Here is a 23026-nt window from a genome sequence, read left to right as displayed (position 1 = left end):
TTTGAAGCCAGCAATTCTACCTCTGGGAATTGATTATAAATATATTTATGTACATAAAGAAGCAATCAGGATGTTTTGTTCTGGAGCATTCGTTGTAAAAGAGAATAATTAATAACAACATGCTTGTGCATTAATCAATAAACATTTTATTATTTATACACTTTGAGTCTTCTTTTAAAGAAAATTTGTAAAGTAAGAAGGATCATTCTATCCTCTTTCTCCTATATGATAAGAGCAGAGCAGAACTAAATAAACGAAACAATAAGAAGGGGCAAGCATCTTAGAGAAGGTGGACATAAGCTCACAGTATGACAAAAAATTGAAATGGATGAAGAAAAGGATAGATTCATTCTAAATCAGAAAATATGACAGAAAATATGCATAAAGGTATTGCTATAGAACATGCTACTAAGTTTTTAATCAAGAATGTCCCTGCCCATTGTTGCAGGTGTATTTTGGTGTTTCCTCCCTAACTTGCATCTTTGTATGGTCGAAAGCCTCGTAAGTGAAATGTTATTGGTTGCAATAATGAGTTTTGGGTGAAATTTGAGTAAATCTCTTCTATTTTGCTTAGAAAAACACTTTTTGAAAAAAATTACTCTTGCTTGTTACCATAGATACTGAATATTTGTTCAGAATTGAAAAGTCTCTCAACTTTATATTCTGTATATGAATAATATTGTATAATAATTAATTAACCAGTGCCAGTGGCATTGTAATCCTAGCTATTCAGGATGCTAAAAGTTGAGGATTGTGGCTCAAATCTAGCTGGGACAAGAGAGTCCCTACAAAACTCTTTCCTTCAATTAACCATTCATAAACTAGAAATAGCATTTTGGCTTATGGTGGCAGAGTGCTAGCCTTAAGCAAAAAGAGCTCAGGGACAGTGTCAAGTCCCTGAGTTCAAGCCCCATGACCAAAAAAGAAAATTAATCATAATGTCTAAGATAAACCAGAATACTTAAGAAAGCAGTTTCATCATCTCTAAGAAAGGCATGTTCAGAATAAATATACCCAGGAGTCTGCCTGAAGTGACTCTAGAAATCATTTCTTTCTGTCTGTATTAGTGAATCAAAATAAACCAAATGTGGACATAGTAAAAAAATTCAAACTTGAGATGCTATCAAGGAAAGCTAAATAGATTGGTTGATACTACATTAAAACATTTGATAACCTTTTCAAACTTCCAAAGCCAGATATCCACATTATATCTTCAAATATCCCTGACTGAGCTACTTCCTAGTACACAATTGGACCCAGAGAGATTGAACACACAATTGCTCTCCTTTTAGGCAGTAATAGCTGCATCCAAATCAGTAGGACATTATATCACAGCACTAAGTGAAGGATAAATCCAGCCAGGTATTCAGCTACAACAAAAAGGAAAGTATTTGTTGACATAGTTAAGTTTGATTCTGAAAATAATGACTTTCAAAGTGAGCAGAATATAATACCTCACACATGTGTTTTGTGTTTTAATGGCATAAAAATTTATAAGCATTCCATGTCCTGCTTAGTCACAAAGAGAAAAGGATAAACCATTTGGTTAGAAAGTAATATAATTTCAAAATAAAGCTACTAACCTCAAAGTGCATGAAAATAATGCTATGGAATGATGAATCAAACAATTAGCAAAGATTTTGTGTTAATTTTTTCACATTTTTTGGTGAATACTACATAGAAAACTGTTATCAATATGTGCAGGACTATGTAAAATTTGTATATAAAGTTGTTTTGTTTCAACTTAAGATTTGTCTGTGCAATTACAGTACATATTTTAGAAAATGGTGCATTAAATAATTTTTTATTGTGAAAATACAGTACAGAGGGGTTACAATTACATGAGCAAGGTAATGAGTACATTTCTTATCAAGCATTGTTGCCTCCTCCTTTGTTTCCCCTTCCCATCCCTTCCCATCGATTTTTGCTATTTCTTATCCTTTGTGAGGCTAATGAATGTGTACACATACATACACATACTTTTAGCTATTTGTGTGTTATATATAAACACATTATAAATACACACATGTATGTACCTGTATATATTTGTGTATGTGAGTGTTTATATTTATATATAAACACATTTTATGTACACATAGATAGACAAACATTTCATACAGAAAGAAAGAGCACTTGTGAGGCTCACATTTTAGCTTGGGTGGAAAAGAAAAGCGAAGTCTTTCTTACTAAGTAGCCATTTATAGAACTTTGGTTTCAATCAGGGATAAAGAAAAGAAACAGAGCAAAGCTGGGGAACAAGAGAACTCTCATTTTCTTTACCTCAAATTCCCAAACACTTGGGCAAAGATGAAAACAACTTTCCTGCTGGTGCTATTATCTGTGATAGCAAACCCTCTCCTCTCACAATGAGGGCCAATCTGTCCCACAGAGGCAGATGAAATAACAAATGGACAAGAGAAGCATTTCAGCATAAGAGAAAGAAAAAAAAGCTCACCAAAACTATAGATAGGCTGGACAATCACAGACAACAAAGACCAAATAAACCCTGAATTTTTGTTGTTTGTATTTGTTCCAACTTCGCCAGTTCTTTCTCTATTTCCTTCGTGTTCCCAGAGAGATGAGACATTCACAGAAAAAAAAAAATGAATCTTTTCTAAGCCACAGAGAAACAAAACAGACATGAAAACAAAGCGACCGAAAGAAGAGAGAATTTAATTTAAACTTGTGATGATGGGAAGCCAGCGAAAATCTCTTTTCTTCTGCTTGTTTGATTACTTGGAGTGGCGGTAATTTCACTAAATGTACTTTTCTTCTGATGGCTCTTAGCAAATGGCCTTGTACTTAATGTTCTATTCCAAGTTTTGAATAATAAAATTTTATAGAACAAAAAGAAAATGCTAAGGAGAGCAAAGAGATATTTTATGGGAAAAATATCTTTCTTTTACTGTTTTTTTTTAAATTAAAAAGGTTGTATATATTTTTCAGACCACTTCTTAGATGCACAGAATTTTAAAAAGATTATTAATCTGGTATTCACGGGAAACTACTACGCAGACAACTGGCAACTATATATATATATGTAACACATGTATATATATAGTTGCCAATTTATTACCATTTATATATGTAATACATATATATATATTATATTTACATATAGATGTATTACATTTCTGACCAGTATACATGTACTTATGAACTGCGAAACACAGTTCTATTATATTTCGCTATATCAAATTTGTATTTTCAGTCATTGTTTCAATAGCATAAAACTATAATTAAAATCAATGTATATTTACATATAAATCTGGGAGTCCCTTATGTTCATTGTTATTGTTGGGAACTTCTGTGTCCCTTAAAAGTTGTTATATTGAAGCCATGCTCACCTACATGACATGGAAGAGGCTTTAGTAAGTGTATCCAAGTGGAAGGAAGTTAGCTCCTTGGGAAATGTGCCCTTGAGATGTACACTAGAATGCCTGTCAATTTCCTTTTCTCTTTGCCTTCTGGATGGCAGGAGGTGAGCAGCTCCCTATCAGTACTTCCTCCTATCACCATATATGTGCTACCACAGACCCAGTCCATGGATTGAAACCTCTGCAAATGCAAGCAAAAAAAAATATTCCTCCTTACATGTAGTTGGTTATCTCAGGCACTTGGTGATGGTCATGGAAAGCTGACTAACACACTAATGATTTTCTCCTGAGTGTTGTTCATGACTGCGATGGCTTAACTTGATAGACTCATGTAAATCCATGGTACTTTGTAGAACACATTTGCAGACTGTAATTCTCCCGTTAGTTTTATGCAATGTTGAAGAAAATGAGCTGATGGAATTACTGAGTATTATGATTTCATTCTTCTTTTCTCAAAGGAAAGCCAATCAGGAATCTTAAAAAACCACAAAAATACAATCCTTCCACTTGGGATATTTCCCTGCTTTTCAAAACTCTTCTTTCCTAGAATATTTTTTATTTTTTCTCTGGAAGCAGTTTAGCAGCTACCACTTCCACAAATTCTCTGAAAATTGTGAGTATGAAATAAGTATTTCTGCCATGTGTCTACCCAGCACTTTATGTTTTTTTCTCTATATTCTCATATGTTTCCCATTGGATAATCCATTCCATATATAGCAGGAATTATGTCAATCTTACTGAGTTAATAAATGAAAGAATAGACCCAGAACAACTACAAGAAACAGACAATGTAAATATGAAGGAAAAAAGAAACGGAATCAAAATGGTCCAAGAAATGTTATTTAAAAAAAACAAAAGGTTTGGCCTACAAAATGACCGAAAGGTGAAGTCCCAGCTTATTAGTGGTTTTATTTTTTATAGAATATCAACAGAAAAGAAGGAATAGCTGATGTTTTTCACCCATCTTTACTAAGTGGCACCTTCTGAAAATGTCAAGAAACAGAAGCTACAACCAAAAGAGTCACACTACAAGAACAACCAGACTCAAAGAAATTATACTTACATCTTCAAAACAAATGATTACAGGATACTTGCATGTTTAACAAAGTAAATTTGGAATTTATTAGATATACTTAATGAGGCTTGGTAAACTCAAGTGACTTTCTATTTCCTTACCTCACATATGACAGCTGAAGTTGTAGAAGTTAAAGGAAATCCAGTAGGCTTTGGATCTTGGCTTTGTCCCTTGTGATTCCGTTATAACTGACCACTATCAGCTTCTCAAACCTCTCAGGGCTGGACATTCCACTCTCAGCACCTTACACAGGCTTCCGTGACCACTTTGTGAAGAAGCAGAAAAACGAAGCAAATAGCTCTCAGGCACAAATAAAATGCACTTTACATGCTCAGAACATAAAAGTACAGTGACATTATTTACTCTAAAAAATTGCTGGGCTTGGCTTGGTCAGGATAATAGAAATAATTGATGCTTGGATCAATCCTCAGTTTAAGAACTGTACTGTTGTTTAAAGTTTGTGATAATAAACTCTAAATAACACCTTTTGTTCTGTGATAAACAGATGGTAGAATCTAACACCATTTTCCCCTACCGAACCATCCAACGTAAATAGCATATATTGTCACTATCATTATTCTAAACTATAATGATGTGGAAATTCAGGTGTATGAAAGTACAACCATTTGGCATTTACAAAAACTTTCACCAAGCCAACTTTTCATTCCTATAATATGAAAACAAAAATCTATTCTGCTTAAAATAACCTAAATGATGCATAATTGAGGCGGTTTTAACAATACAGCATCACAGTGACAAGAAGTGCAAACCACTTTTATTTTGTTAGGAAATGGCTCAAAGGCAAAGATACAGTAGCCCTTGGAGACTTGCAATAACCCATAATGAGAGCACAGCCATCATATGAAAACCATAACAGATGGCAGGCATGACTGCATCACTTCGACACAGCTTATAAAACAGATTTTAATATTTAGAATATATGGAGGAGGTGGCTCTTAGCCCAGGAGGCAATACTTAAAGTCATGCAGCAGTGGGAGCTAAAATTTCTATTAATCTTTCCCTCTTCTTAACCTGGAATTAGAATTCTTCAGCAATATGATCCTAGAGTTTGAAGTCTTTACAGAAAAGCCATATATTTTGTCCAATGTTACAAAATAATATTTAGGTAGTAAGTAATCAAAAGATGTATTTGTTTGATTTCAATCAAAATATGTTAGAAAATAGCTGAGCAGATTCATAGACAGAAATAAATTTCCCACCGTGTCTAACTGAAAAGATTCTTGAATTGTATTCTTATCATTCATTGAAGAGTATAAAAACTTGGGATGAAACATTGAAAAATGCTTTTCTAGGTACATTGCTAGGCAACTGAGGTAGCAAAGGCCTGGGGTACAGAAAGAAAGCAAAATCCAAGATGAAATGAAAATCTAGCTATGTAGCAACCATGATTGTTTCCTCCATTTTTCCCCTGGAGCATTTGTTGCTATCAAAAATTTAAGTCACAAATCCTTGTTGGAACTGTGGCATAAACTCAACTGTGGAAATACCAATATGGCAGGACTTTGGACAATTTCTTAATCAGAAAAGATAACTGGAAAAGTAAGTAGACATTCTGTCCAGTGGGTTGTTAAGGCATTTGTTGAATCATGAATTACTCTGTTCCAAAGAGGGGAGAAAACTATTGGGAAATGCTGGAAGAGACCAAACAAGAAGACTGCACCACTGGACAGACAGACAGACAGACAGACAGACAGACAGACACACACACACACACACACACACACACACACACACACACACACACACATAGTTTAGGATATTTCAAGAGAGTACAGGAAACACTCCCAATTATGATGAAAATTCACTATGAACCAAATGTTTTAGATAACTGGCTATCCAAATCAAATTTTCAAATCATCCTCATTACTCTTTTGGTTTTGTCTTCCAGAAAATGATTAAATATCCCTGGAACAAAGTGATTAAATATCCCTGAACAAAAATATGTGATCTTGGGCTGGGAAGGTGGCTGAGTGGTAAAGTGCTTGCCTTGCATGCATGAGGCCCTGGGTTCGATTCCCCATCACCATATAAAAGCAGAAAAAATCAGAAGTGGTACTGTGGCTCTAGTGGTAGAGTGCTAGCCTTGAGCTGGCTGAGGGACAGTGCTCAGGCTCCACAACTGGCCAAAAAAAATGTGATCTTAATATTCTGAAATTCAGAAAGAGTGACCAAGAATAGCCATAGAAGAAATCTGGGATTAATAGAAATATAAGTACTTTCTCATATTTGCATAGGTAAATGCATTTTGCAAATCTCATAATCTACACATAATGTTTTTGGTTATTGTGATGGTTAAAATTGACTGTCAAGTTGACTGCAAGTGTGTGTCTGGAGGACATTTCCATAGCCTTCTGACATGTGCATAACCACTGAGAATAAATATTCTTCATAAACATGGGCAGCACCATCCCAAAGCCAGAGAGAATGCATAAAATGAAAGTGGAAAAGAGGAGGAAGGCAGGTAGTGTATGAAAACTCACAGGTTCTTGAGTGACAGCATCTATTGCTGATCTCATACTTGGGCATCAGACTCCAGCATCTTCAATCTTCTACCATGGATTTCTACCAGGCACTCTCCAGAGATCCCAGGTTTTAACTTCATGCTGGGCTGCAGCATGGGTCACCCTGGTTCTGAGATTGAAGATTCATGGACTGCATTGCTACAAGATTCATATTTATAATGAATTATTAACAAATACATTATAATGTATTATTCAATAATATATTATCACATGTACATATAATACATGTATTATATAATGCATGCATTATAAAATGTTTATATATATACACACATACATATGTGTATATTACTTTATAATATATGTATACCTATAATTGATTTTGCTCCTCTTGTAGCCCTGATATATATTTAATTACATATGTAGATGGATAAATAAGTGAACTAATTTAAAATGCATAGATTACCCCTCTGTACAGTATGTTCTCAAATAAAATAAAATAAAATAAAATAAAAAATAAACTCTCCAAGAAACAATAAACCAATTAATAAATGAGAAAAAAAATAAAAAAATAAAATGCATAGATTAATGAGTAAAAGATAAAGAAAAATACATCTCATTTTCAAGTTTAAATCTTTCTTCTTCGATATAAAACCAGCTTACTTAGCACATTTGAATTTTTTTATTTTTCAATTCCTAGTTGCTCTGCATGTGAAGAAAAAAAAACAAGGCTAAGATTTCTATCAGTGTAAGCCAATAATGGCAAAATACCCAGTGGGGGAAAAACATGTAGTTGTAATAAATATTATTAGAGATAACCCTGTCGGGAAGGCATGATGTGCAGTTCAGATAGTGGCCATCTGGGTAGTTTGTTTGTTCGGCCTTTCACCCATAAAGAAATGTGTATTTCCCAAGGAGACACATACATCAAGATGGATTGACAGCTTTCTTTTCTAAAGTGGCGTATGTTACAAGGTGTTGGTGTGAGAGTGGAGCAAGCAATCAGTATCATCAGAGCATGATTCAAGTTGACTGTGTCCTGTTATGCAGATAAAGGGGTAATGCATAACTAATCCTAATGAGCTCGCTAAAACCTTTTCAATCGAATACAGTTTGAAAACAGCTCACACTATGGTATGTGCCCAATGTCAATCAACAATAAGGAAATTTCAACAAAGCAGTTTCTTGAACACCAATTTCTACTCCAAATCATGTCAATTTTTTTCTTGACATTGTATTTTCTTTCAAATCTTTCGTAGTAACCTAAAAAAGCTTGCCTTTATTGACAAAATCTGTAAACAAAGCCTAAAAACACACAATGAACATTAAGATGTCTTTTATATTTTGGAATCTATGCATTATATGGTGAATTACAAGGAAAAATGCATTGTGTGTTCAAGAAGGAGCATAATTATAATATAAAATAGCAGCTGGTCAGTAAAACAAAGCTTATATGGGAAGTTCTTTTTTACCTTTAATTACTCTCTTACTTTTATTCATGCCAATTAAACTGTGGTATTAGGAAAGGCGTTCCCTACAAGCAGTTTATAAGCCATTTGAATAAATAATCCCAGAAATTTTACTTTCTAATGTGGCATCCCCTTCATGTGATAATGAATTCAGCACGATTAGGAGAATCTAATTTGATCAGTAATGTGATCTATCCACAAAACTGAACACAACTGGAACATGTAGGAATATTAACAATCAAGCAGCTTAGCTTCAAGAATAATTTTTATCTTTGGAAATGAGAATGAGAATGTAATGGATAGGGCTAGTTGGCAGCTATCACATAAAGGGAGTAGACTCTGGAATTTCAGGGAAGAGCATTGAGAAACCAATAGGAAATCTGAACTTTAAGTGGATGGGCTAATAAACAGACTGGATCCAAAGTTAGCTCACAAGACAATAGCCAACAAGCAAACGTACAAAAGAGAGCTTGTCCCTTGAAGCCTAGAAAGAATGCCACAGGCAAATGTCTTAACAACCATTTTGGAGACATCTGTGACAAACAGGACTGTAGCTTATAAAACATCCTTAGGTTAGAAAAATGATCATTTAAATCAGTGATTTTTAACATTGACCCCTTCCAGAGCCCAAACAAAGCCATGAGACATTTTCCACTTTCTCCATACTTGAAATGCACCTAAGGCATAATAAGATAAGCTATGGGAAAATGTATTAATGCCTTGACTTTTTGCTTCACTGTTTTTGTCATAAAAGGCAACATAAAAATAATGGTAATGTTCTGTATCTAGCTCTCCACCGTTCTCTGACTGTCTGTCTTTCTGTCTGCTTGTCTGTCCCTGACACACTAGCTTCCTGGTCTTTGACTTTCTTGCTCATAGATAGGAGTCTACCAATTGAGCCCTACCTCCAGCCTAGATTTTTTTCCTGGTTATTGGATTTGGAGTCTCAAACAGTTTTCTTCCAGGTTGGAATGGTTTCAAATCACGAACCTCTGGGTCCCAGTGTTTTGAGTGGCTAGGACAACAAGTGTGAACCACAGTGCCAAGCTATAGCCAAGCTATTCAACAGAAATTTCATGTTGAATTGGAAGTTTCCAGTTGTTTCAGATTTTATACAAGAATTACACCATATTGCTTCTTAGAGGGAGGAAAACAGACTTTGTATTCTGATTTATTAAGAAATCCTGATGAAAACACATGGAAGGCGTTAGGGTTCCAGAAACTCAGAAGACTGTTTCTAGTCTCTGAGGAATGAGACTTGAGGTGACAGGTAGGAGGATAAAGTCAGATCCATGAGATGTGAGCCCACAATCAAAGGCCTACTAGGAATAAGACTCCAGAACATAAAAATACCATTGACAAACCCTCAGAAATGAGTATTTCATCCGTGACTATGTGAAACTGATTTGTAATCTTTGCAATTTTTCATGACAATTTTGGAGTCAGCCTCTTTTGAAGGTTCCTTTTGGCAAGGCTAAAGTTCACATTGCCTTGATGTTGACAAGTTTCAAAGGAAGCTCTATCACTGGAATGCAGCTACATAAAGCATTAAGGACCAAGTGCAAGTCATGTTTCCAGGATGTCTGCTAGTTGTCCACTGTATACATAGGGGACCTACTGTGGAACATTCATTCTCTGATTTGCCATTTAACATACATTTGAACGCTTAGAGTAGTGGTAGACGCTTCTTGGACATGTGGAATTTTTGATGAGTAGGAAGTTAGGGCTCTAGAGACAGTAGTTGGAAAAGCAAATTGTCAGGTTGGGAGCAGTAGCTGTTTTGACATCAATCAGACAAATGACAAACTCCTCTACTTTCTCCCAAGCATTCGGTAAACTATGAATATCTTGGGAAAAAAATCCCTTCCTAGAGATTCTGTCTTTTTGCAATTTCACTTTAGCCACTATGAGACAGAGCCACCAGATGACTGAAAATAGATGTTTCAAGAATTGAGGAATTAGAATTCAATCCACATCTGAATATCTTTTTTTAAATGTACCAAGTATGCTGGACTAATTCATATCTTCTGCATAAACATTAAACAATACACTGTATACTACAACAAAGAGCTCACAGAGTCCTCTGAAGTCTTGCCCAAATGCCCAGGGAATGAAACGAATGCAGGAAGAAAGGACCCAGCATTACAAAACACAAGGAAATCAAACTAAGAAGTTTCATGATGACTTTGGATAGCTATTACAGAAAACAGAGCACAGATGCTACCAAATTACAAAGGAAAAAATACTTTTAAACCAAATGTGAAAAAGATGATGTTTTTAGTTTGTAGTCCACAGTCACTTGGGAGAAATGCAAGGATGTAATGGAATGGTCTGGTATGTGTATTTTGATATTAGAACTAGAATCTTTAAAATAAATAAAACATTTTCCTGAACTGTACAGTTTACTCATTTTGTATAGTCCTCTCTCTAATGTGTGACAATATTAAGGACTGAAAATCTTCTCAACAAGTCCAGTACACTGGGTAATCGAGGCATCATGAGTCTTGGTATACCAGTACGGCTGAGGGAAGAATACAATTATCTAGAAGAAAATCATGCATCTCTGATTCTTCATGCCTCAGATTGGTGCCTATAATTTCTCAGGTAATTTCCTGACTCTTAGTTACTATTTGTTAAACAGAACAAGCAAGCAAATAAGAAATAAAGGAACATAACCTAATACTAGCAGAGGGAAAACTGAAGATAGAGAGACAAGGGAGAGAATAGCAGTGTGATAGCATAATTCTTTTATTTCAAGGGAATATAAACTTTATGGAATATGTGTCTTTTTGCCACTTTTGAATTAAAAAAATGGACCCGTTGCAACAATGAGAAGTACAAGTTGTCATGTCGAAAACGAACTTTACAACTTTGGTGAGGGTGGGGGAGGATTGGGTGGGAGGGCAGGGGGAGGCTGGTAAGGGATGGGAAGGGGAAACAAAGGTGGAGGCTACAATGCTTGATAAGAAATGTACTCATTATCTTGCCCATGTAATTGTAACCCCTCTGTACAGTATTTTCACAATAAAAAAAATAAAGATTAAAAAAATGTGCTTTTACCCACTGCCTAATTCCATTTTATTTCCAAAGAATACTTATGAAGATCCGATTTAATAATATCCTTTTTTCATATTCTCTGTTGCTCTTCAAACTGTTACATGATAAGGCCTTGCTCAACGGCTCAGAGGGGTATGACTTACCTAGTGTGCAAAGAGTGCTGGACTTGAGGCCTAGTGCCACAAAGCAACAACTGAAAGCTACTAGGTACCTATACATTCTTGGTTTAAGTAAAACCAAACTTTGCTGCTGTTTGATATTTCTGAGCATCTAGCTTCAAATACTTATCTCGGTAATGCTGACCTCAACTCTACATGCCTCTCTGGTCCTGTGGAGGGTTTTCTTTCCAATTTATGCTATAGACTGATTTGTGGATATAGAAATGTTTGTGGTGAATCTGTGTCAGAGAGCTGGGTTAAGGTTTTAAAAATGTATGACTTTTATGGACATCTTCTTCAGGTGATATTGGTTTGGGAAGCATGGGTCAGGGTGATGAAGGAATCCTTCTTTTGCAAAGCACACAACCATTTTCAATGTCCCATTTTCCTTGTCTTTCATTGCATTCATGGCAAGCATAGTCATTTTCTTTGGTACCAAGATATAACCATGCAAACAAAATGGTGAGTCAATAGCCAACAAAAGATTTGGGGAAGGATCAGTTACTTCTGTTGTTTATAAAATAATGTCAGTAAGAACTATGGCACCATTATTTTAAATTAAATTTGCATCATTCTTAAAGGTATTGCCCTGAATGTTATAGTCTTGTTTGCTTCGTATAACTCTAGACTGAATGATTAAATTTCCGAGCAAATATAAAAATTTAAGTATAATTTACACGTCTTCACATCAATAAAAGAAAAATAACTCCACATTTTAAAAAATTCTGCTCAATAAAGAATATCATTTCTATAGACATACATTTACATAGCCAATTTTTTATTATTTGAGGCACTTCTACTTTTAGTAAGAATATTTATTATCATTTGCCAAGTTAAAAGAAAAGTATTCCTGGAGCTAAGCAACTTGATTGTTAATACATTGACATGTTCCATATTCAGGCTTTGTTGATAGAATACAATTAATTTCCCCTAATTGTTCTAAATTCTTCTCTGACAAAAGAAGTGCCATATTATAAAGTAAAAGTCCTGAAGAGAATGATTGATTTAGATAGTTTATAAGCTACCAATATGATACCACTTTTCTAACTCAGTTGCATTGCCCTGTAGAAGAAATCTAAAATAACAACAACAATAACAACAAAAGCTAAAATTACATGCACTGACCTTTTGCTTTTCTACTTAAAATATCTGAAACTAAGTTCCTATTATCAACAATAACAGCTTTTGAGTTTTGAGATATTACTCTAAGATAAAATGTGTCTTACATATTCCTTTTAAACTGGTCTCCATAAGATAGCAGGAGTAGAATGGAATTGGAATTAGTTAGACAAGCAAAGGTGATGGATCGTGACTCAATACTCATACTCTAAGATGCCCTGAGAACCTTCATCATTCTTCTGCAAAAGTGGACCTGTAAATTGTGATGGGTTAAGAAACAATAGCATGTGGGGAAATAATTAGCAATTTCTAATGTGAATTCATGTCCCTCTCCCTTAAAGCCATTCTTTAAAATAAAATTTATTTTCCTCCATGAATGTTTTAATCTCCCCTTCACCCCACCCCATCTTCACCCATACCCACATACAATATAAATCAAGGACAAAAATTCTTAAATTGGCGTATAGCTCAGTGTTAGTAAAATTGTCTAGCATGTATGAGACATTTGGTTTTAGCTCTACTACTACTACTACAACTACTACTATTACTACAAAACACAACAAACAAAGAAACAAAAACCAACCTTTCAAAGGTATAGAAAGCACATACACTGATTTTAAGGAATTTGAGTGTTTCAGCGTGCATATTTTCTTTTTTTGTTTTTTTATGTTTTTTTTATTGTAAAAATAATGTACAGAGGGGTTACAGTTACATGAGTTACTAGCATTGTTACCTCCTCCTTTGTTTTTCCCCTACCATCTGTTCCCTCCCCTCCTCCCCAACTCCCCCCAAGTTGTAAAGTTTGTTTTCAACATAGTGTCTTGTACATCTCATTGTTACAATGGGTCAACTTGTATCCTTGTTTCAGTAGTTTGTTGTGTCCCTTCCCCTCCCCAAATTAGAAAAATGTATATATAAGGTTCAGGGCACTGAACTCAAATACAGTGAAAACAGGGATTATACTGTGGGGAAAGAACATACAAGAGAAACAAAAAAATCACATAGTACATTTTAGATACGTTAAAAACAATAGCAAGAAAGAAAAACAAGTGTATCCCTATCTTGGGGTTCATTTCACTTCATCTTATGTGGTCATATGTACATAGATGAATCTTTTTTACTTTATAAAACTAAGATCAAGTGACTCAAGATCAGATTGGTTACTCAGAGTTACCGTTTCACAACATTCTTACTTATTTTTGTTATTCCTGTCTCATTTTATAATTTTGATTTATTTGAAAAATCATACACTTGGTAATTATTTGAGCTATAAGATTAAACGAATCAAATCATATTGTCATCAGAAATTACCATTACTTAGTAAGAACTTAGCCCATTGTAGGTACTCAAGAAATATTTGTGAAAGAAAGGAAAGGAGAAGGAAACCATCATTAAAGCACTGAAATCTTCACTGGGTGATAATGAGATAGGTAAAGGACCCTGGTGCCAGCACAGATCTGTGGTTTGATGATTAACTAAGCATGGACATTGGTTAGCTGCTCATGGCCTGTGAGAACATTTCCAGGAAGGCATTGTAGTTGTAGCACACTGTAGAACATCATAGTGATTTTTGGCAATGATTCAATTAGATTTGGGGGGGTCTTTTGATTCTCACCATAGGATGAAATAAAGCAGCATCTTATATGACTGAATTTCTCTCTCGTTATAAAAAAATATGTCATTCTAAAAACAAGCTCCTGTGATCAGTATAGTCTGCTATTTGCTGGTATTCAAAAGAAATGCTTCTCGCCTTGTTTATGAACCATAGGGATTGTTCTGATTTTGTCTGAAAGCAACCCAAAGAAGCCAACTCGCTCAATCTCTAGAGTGTGTAGTAAAAATATCACATGAGAAGATTTCATTTATTCATCCTTTTTCTCTGCAAAAGAAAAATCCTAAGAATCAGCTGGGTCTCTGTCTGGAAGTAACAAAGGAATTTAGAAATGATTTATCTTATGGATGGGATGAAAATCGACTTGTCCTTTGAAAAGGAATCAACACATTAGAATGCACTAAAAAGCATTGATGCTACTGACTACATAAAACCTCTTGCTGCTCAACAATGAGGTAGCTATCTATTGAACTTGAAGGAGCTATACCTGATATGGAGAGGCTGTCATTATTTTTATGCCTTATGAAGCTCATTTGGAAATGACTGATTGTTGTGCTAATGAGAGCACTATTGGTACTATTGATCGAATGTTTGTCAGAAACTGATGCTATGTCAATTTTGTCACTGACTGGATATTTTTAGATTCGATATCAAGGTATTTAAAGAACTATACATTTAAAACAAAACAGACCAGTTTCAAATATGGAACCAAAATGACATCTAATGGGCCGAATATGTCAATTTTGGCATCTTGCCATTTGTGTGAATGAAAACAATCTAAGATGATTCTGCTGGGATTACTTTTCCAGACAGGTAATCATTAGAATTTACATAAAGCTTAAGGATAGTATGCAGAAGGGTTTGTTTAAATAAATGGCCAAATCTAGAGCTTACTAAATGGTTTGATACTTGAACACAAAATTACTGGGCACTCCACTCATGCAGGAAAGTATTATTTAATGGAAATATAAAATTGGAAAAGGCTCTGTTGTATAGGACATAAGCAGATTTTATGGAGCAATGAAGTGGCTTACATAATGAAATAGGAAAGCTGGGAAGTCATCGGAACCGGGAAAGCCTTCATTCACTCTGGATTTTTGAACTGAAATAGGAAGAAACAGCATGAAGGAGCAGAATTCACCAACTGGAAAGCTGGTAGGAAAGGGGAATTTTATTTTATTTATTTTTATTTATTGTTCTTGATTGTGGAGCTTAAGCGCAGGGCCTGGGTGCCGTCCCAGAGCCTCTTTGTGCTCAAGGCTAGCACTCTACCACTTGAGGCAAGCTCCTCTTCTGGTTTTCTGGTGGTTAATTAGCGATGAGAGTCTCACAGACTTTCTTGCCTGGGCTGGCTTTGAACCATGGTCCTCAGATCTCAGCCTCCTGAGTAGCTAGGATTCCAGGCGTGAGCCACCAATGCCCAACAAAAAGGGAAATTTTAACTGAGGGAATAAGTATGAGATGAAGTAGACAGGCTAAACTTGTCCTAATGTTCCTGTTCATAGAGAAGAGTATCGGAATGGCATTGTGTCTGGGCATTGTGTTTACTGTTCTACTCCTGAGTTCCATCAAATTCATTTCTCATATATGCAGAAGTCTTTGTTTTCTATCTTATCTATGGCCTGAATTCCATTCCATTTACAAGTTATAGGGAAGTCTTGTCAGCATCCTTTACTTTCCAGGAATTTGCTGATTACTTTTTATATGCATTTTGTAAATTCAATGTTGGTAGGAAGATAGAATAAGGAAAAGTTTGCAAGTGACCTTCATTACTCTTCTTCATTTGGTCTGTTTATTCTTAAATTATGAAAATGTGCTCAGCCTGTCATTTTCACAATAGGAAAGGGAGTTACTCTTAGCCCTTTTTCCAAGTTGAACTCAGTAATGGCCTTTGTTTCCGCTGTGGTATTTTCATAAATGATGGTTTTATAAGCAGCTTTTTCTAAGAAGATTTTAGATTTGCCATTGTGGAGAGATAAACATTACAACTATAACCAGTTGTATCACAATATCTCTAAATTTGCAGTGGAGAAGATGTTTCAGGTACAAAAGAAAAAATATGAAAATACAAGTCATTTCAAATTAGTGAATAAGCCTGTAGCCTATCAGGGGGAAAATAAACAATCAATAAACAAAATAATTGATTTGACTATTCCTCTCAAAATGCTATATAAATTAGAAATGTAAAAGGATAGTTACCACTTTTGCAATGAAAATTTCTGATATGTGTCTTTCAAACGCAAAAACCTATGCCTTGCATTTCTATTAAGAAAACACTATCTTTGAGTCAAAGTCCAAGACAAAAACAAAAGGTGTGAATCATAGCAGATACTCTATGCATAGACAAATATGTTTCACATTTATACCTAATGTCATAGAAATCTAATTGATTTATTGTATATCTGTCTTAATTTTCTCAGTAAAATATTATCCACCATTCAAATACTAGAAAACCCTTAGGAATTAAAAAAAAAAAACTGGAGGTCTGTCATGTATTAATGGAAAATTGTTTGGTGCCCTAATTGAAGATATTTGTTAAAAATATCTCTTTCAGTAATTTATTTCTCTCTGTGTGTTTGAACTATAGGCATAGTTTAGCTGACTCAAGTTAATATGCTGCTATCTTGTATTTTTTTAAAACCTTTGATTGGTTGCTTAATTTGTCATAGCTTTTGAATTGTGGCAGGAAAATTCTTAATATATACTATTAACTTGCTTAAAATATCTCCTTAACATTTTTGTTTGGTCAACTTTAGCATAGCTTTACCCAATACATGACTTTTCTATGTAGCTATGTTTCACAGATTATAATGAATCCCAATCATGAAATGATCAACATATATTCTTTCTGTATTGCTGAGTCCCTCTTTATCTTAAATACAGCTAGTCTCTCCACTTAATTTTTTGCACCATTTTTAATTGAAAATCTAAATAATTTCCCTTATCATTTAAATATACATTGGTGTGGTATAAATACTATCAAAATTTATAATGTATTTTCTCCTTAGACACAATAGTTTCCTTTCTAGTTCTCCATTAAATAAATAGAGCCCAGGTTTGAAGACCAAACCACAGAATACCAAACCAAAACACACTGCAGTGCTAAAGCAACTTCGCTTTGTGCTTCTGTACAATTTTAAGTCAAGTAGATTCTTCCTTTTACTGCTATTTTACTTGAGGCAGCGGAGCGTACAGTGTCTCTCTTCTGGTTTGGTGAGGAGATATGAGTCCACTTGCAGGGATGTGAAAAGAGGCTCCTCACATTTCCTTTGCCAAATGTGTGGCAAGCACCTCATTCTAAGAATGTGAAGGCAACGCTGTCCAGGCCCATTTCAAAGACTTTCCAGGAACACGTGAACTGTGTCTACTAATATATATTATATTTTCTGTATATATAATATTATATTATATTAAGTGCTTCTTTACCATTCCTCTGAGGACCTAATTATATACCCCTGCATAGAATCTGACTACTCAATAATTATTGCACAGCATTTATATTTTATTTGTGCACAGAGTCATGGTGTTGTCAAGTAGTCATTACAGCACAGCCCGTAAGTAACTTCATACTGTTTCATCATATGCCTAGAAGAGACAGGTGGTTGGTTCCCTGCTGGTTCAAAGTTTTGCACTGTTACTATGGTAATCCCCCATTCAATAACTCTAACCATTTTGCACATTTATCTTACTCCAAGTCATGACACCTCGTGAAATATGAAATACGTCATGACACCTTGTGAATATGTGACCTATGAAAGGCTCCTAGTGCATTTAAAAGGAAAACTCAAGATGGATGGGGAAGTCGTGTGGGAACAGATATTCTTTTCTCTATGTTAATGCTTAGTCTCTGGAACATAGTATCCTTTGGGGAGTAAAAAAAATAAAATCACTGCAACTGCCCCTAGCCTGACCTACATTACACAGAGGTCTCCTCCTTTCATTCTTCATGCCCTCATCAAGGTCTTCAATCCACGCTATCAATGTGAATAACACAAAATCTGTCTAATCAATCACTGACTTCTAAGTATGCTTCCCAGGTGACCCATGACGGATCTGCGGATGTATTTTACTGTGCCATAAATTGGATCATCACAATTTTTACTCACATCAGATCCCACTGGGATCGAGAACGGCAAGAAGATTGTCAAATCTTTCAATTTAGCATTCTGTTACCCAGAATCTCTTCTCCCTCAGGGCCCCAAAGAGTTGCGTGCAACAAGAGATCTTAGACAAGATAAAATGATGACAGGAGTCTTGATACACATCAAAACACTTTGAGACATCAAACAAAATGTCATTGCCCTGAAGCAGGTAAACTTATTAAAAGAGAAATACATGATAGCAAAGAATGAAAAAAAGTCTCTTCTGTTAAAGTAACATCTTTCATTTGAAAAAGATTCCAAGCCGAAACAAAGCTTTTTTTTCTCTTTTTTCCCCCACGATGTACCTTTTGAATTACCTACTTGGAGTGAAATACAGGAAATTACTGATTAATTTCCCAGTGGCCAAGGCACATTTTTGTTTTAGGACATGCACCATTGAAAAGTAAAGTGATTTCTGTTCTGAGTTTATTTTATCCTCCACGTCTGCCTGCCCCACAGTCAATTGTATTTTCTAATGTATCAATACTTCCTCTATCTCTAGGCAGCTTCCTGTAAGCTAATGAGCACATGTGCTTTATTAATACATCACCTATTTCTAGATGTTTAGTTTATGAACAGCAGAGCCAGTCTCAAGTTGCAGAGAGCTAGATTGTTTTGGAGGCAATATAGGAGTTGAACATGATGCTTGCAATGAAAGACAGAAACCAATTTAGAGATAGAGCTCACAGGAGCTGGAGCTAAACTTTGGAAGCAGGTGTGCATATTTCCACTCTAGTGATCCTCAATTGATATGAGTCACTCATTGTCATTAAACCACGAGCAGTTTCTCTTCACGCTGACAGATGTACATTTGTCTGCAGTCCTCCTTGAGTCTCTCTTCTAGAAAGTTCAATGACAATCCACTTCACATCTTCTGCTTGAATTAGTTACATTCATTCAACTTCCCAAAGGCACAAGAAGAAAATATTATTTTCCATTTTGCTTTCAGATTTCAACTCTTCAGTCTCTTTCTCCATCACCTTTACAATCTCCATCAATTCTATTTAATTGGAAATGAAGAGTCTCCTGGACTTTCCTGCCCGGGCTGGCTTCAAACTGTGATCCTCAGATCTCAGCTTTTGAGTAGCTCGGATTACAGGTGTGAGCCACCTGTGCCTGGCTAGAAATAGTTTTTAATGTGTTCTTTGGAGCTTTATAGTCATATCCCAATTACCTCATGTGGTATATTAGATTTATTTGAACCGGTCTTATTACTTTTCCAGGCTTCTCCTTACTTCCCACTACCTTATATCCTACTTAGCAATCATGTAGTTCTGCCATATTGATCAGCTTGGCATTGATTTTGGCACTTATTCATACCATTCTACCAAAAGGCTAATATGCCTTCCTACTTTTTGTATCTAATTAAATCTTCATGATACTTCTGGCTTTCATTTTGTGATTTTCTACCAATGCAAAAAAATTACATTTTAATTATTCATTGCATTATTCTGTCTTTCCTTTTTTTAAGAGCCCACACCTCTCATTATGGGCAGAGTTTTTCTCTGCATTGCAATGGTTAGCATGTAGTTGGCAAGGAGAGCAACACGGTAACTGGTTATTGAAGAAATGAGAACAAATGTATGTCTGCCAACGTGGTCTCTGTGAAATCTAAACAACTCGTTTCAGAGAATCAAAGGCAGTTTTATTGCTAAAGTGAATAATTGTTTACGTTTTATTTTCATCCTAACACTAATGAATGCTGTTGTCTTATATTTTTACTATAAAGCTTGATTCTAATTTCTTCCACTAACTACCATTTCCCTCCTTATATGCACAATATATTGTGCTATTAGCCCAGAGGAAACAGAGTTACAAATAACAGATTTCCTCTCCCCCCGCCCGAAGGGCTTGAAGGTTCAGTGGGAGAGACAAAGTCATAAAAGAAGGAAGCCAATCATCACGATGTAGAAATAGGAGTGCTTCCATGGTGACACGCTGGTATATACAGATGCTGATAAAGAACACTGGCTTCTTCGCTTCTGTCTCTTGCAGACTGATTTTTGCCCAGCTCCACATCACCTTCACTCGGGTACACAATACCTCTACATTGCAGGATCAATCATGGAGTATGTTTCACTAGACAAAGCATGTCACACTCTCAGGAAAGTAAGTGTGCCCACGAGGGGCCTGCGAATTAAATATGAGTGAAATGAATCCTCTTTGGGGTTGTTCTGAGACTAGAGGATGAGTTCGAATTGTGCAGGTGGTGATGCAGACATGATGCCAAGACACAGAGCAAGTAAGAGCACTCCATGCTATCTGGCTGAACAGCATGTGGACAGGTATGGAGCTGAGTGGATTGGACAAGCATCCTGAGGTTTGGGAAATGATTGGAAATCATGAGCTGACCCATGCTGGGAAGGCAATCAGGTACACAAATTGCTAAGAATAGCTGTGACTGTTCAAAGAAGCTCTGGGTGGAAGTCGGGGCTTAGAGAGTCCTAAAGAAGAGTGGGCTGCTAAGGGACAATGGTAGCATTGCTACTGAAAAGTGTTAAGAGGATTAATAAAAAGAGACTGTCTTCTCTCTTGCTGCTTCCATTTTACTGACTGCCTCATGAATAAATCCCAGTAATTGGCCTTTGATACAACTGTAAGTTTCTTCTTTCAGTATATAGGGGGGAATTATTCAACTGAGACAAATTAAGAATTTGAAAAAAGGTCACTGTAACTTTTGTTTTTATAGCGGATTACATCCATTGCCATTTCTGTGACATTATCATTATTAATATCCCCATAGGATCATTGCATCTTGACAAAAAAGAAAATGAGAGACACTCATCTTGAAAAATGTTAAGTGACAGATGGCCAAAAGGAATTTAGTATTCTAAAGCTGGGCACTAGTGGCTCACACCTGTAATCCTAGCTACTCAGGATACTGAGATCTGAGGATCCTGGTTCAAAGCCAGCCCAGGCAGGAAAGTCTGTGAGACTCTTATCTCTAATTAACTACCAGAAACTGGAACTGGCCCCATGACAGACAAAATTTAAAAAATAATAAACTTCTTTCCACTGGTTCTTGACCTATACGTGGGGTGATGTGGTTTCTATTGATACACTTAGTAGTATTTTCTACAACTTAAAAGAGCAGCTACTTTAGGACACTTTAATAACATCTATGTAGCATAAGATCATGCAGTAATTGGTAAGTTTTTAAAGAATATTATATCTCTTCTCAGCCATAGTTTTGTATTCTAGGGCATATGCCTTCCTTCAGGATCTCGTCTTGCTTTAATTTTTTAAAGGTGATACAAAATGAAAGTAGCCATCAAGAGCATTCATAACTTATATAGTTAAGGTAATTTTAAGTACATAAATTGCTTTAATCGCATCACTTAATCCAGAGACTTCAGAAAGCTAAAGCCAGGATGCATGTCAAAATTGGAACCATGGGGCTGGGAAGGTGGCTCAGTGGTAGAGCGCTTGCCTTGCATGCCTGAGGCCCTGGGTTCGATTCCTCAGCACCACATAAGCAAAAAGAAAAAAAGCCAGAAGTGGTGCTGTGGCTCAAGTGGTAGAGTGCTAGCCTTGAGCTGAAGAGCTGAGGGACAGCGCCCAGGCCCAGAGTTCAGGCCCCATGACTGGACCAAAAAAAAAAAAAAAATTGGAACCATATCTGACTCTCTGGCTATTAGACAACTGAATAAACTTTATACATTAGATATTAATTTCCCATTGTGTTCTATTTTTGAACCTAAAAACTAGAAAGAAAAAGCAATAAAAAATGCCTTTGAAATCCATTTTAAAAAGTTATCTGTATCCACACAGGAATCAATATGTTTTATGTCAGCATTAGCATCACAAATCATTGTGGTCAGTTTAGAATGATCAGTCAACAGACAATACTATTTTAATTAGTTATATGTCTCTTTGATTAAGTATTTTCGTGCCGTAACTCATACAACCAAATAGAAATAGAAAATTTTGAAGATATCATACCTTTACGTTATTAAAGGAAGAATTTTAAATGTGCCTTTTGAGTTCGGGAATGGTCTTGTTAATCCATCTGGGCAAAAACCAAAAGGTAGTTTGGCTTAGCTAGTAGACTTTATCAGTGAATGGTGGTGAGGATAACATAAAAGTAAAAGCGACCTGGGTGCTGGTGACTCACGCCTGCAATCCTACCAACTTGGGAGGCTGAGATTTGAGGATCACGGGTTGAAGCCAGCTTGAAAAGAAAAGTCCCTGTGAGTATCATCTCCAATTAACCACTCAAAAACAAGTGGAGCTGAGGCTCAAAGTGGTAGAATATTAGCCTTGAGCAGAAGAGCTCAGAGACAGTGCCCAGGCCCTGGGTTCAATGCCACTCCCCACCCCCCAAAAAAGTAAAAAAAGCAAACCTGAGAGCCAAGAAGTAAAATGCTACATCAAGTATAGCAGAACAGGACTCTTGATTGAAGTATGAACCGGGAATGACTAAATCAGCTTGAGAGAGCTAGAGGCAGAAAAGAGGAGCGAACTATACAGCTCTTCCATACAGCTTACCTGCCATGCGACTAACTACTTGTCAGGAAACCTGAACATAGTGAAA

Source organism: Dipodomys spectabilis, unplaced genomic scaffold (assembly GCF_019054845.1).
Source record: "Dipodomys spectabilis isolate Male_0828 unplaced genomic scaffold, ASM1905484v1 ptg000009l, whole genome shotgun sequence".
Taxonomy (NCBI): domain Eukaryota; kingdom Metazoa; phylum Chordata; class Mammalia; order Rodentia; family Heteromyidae; genus Dipodomys; species Dipodomys spectabilis.
The sequence above is the reverse complement of the archived record's forward strand: the minus strand, read 5'-3'. Positions refer to the sequence as shown.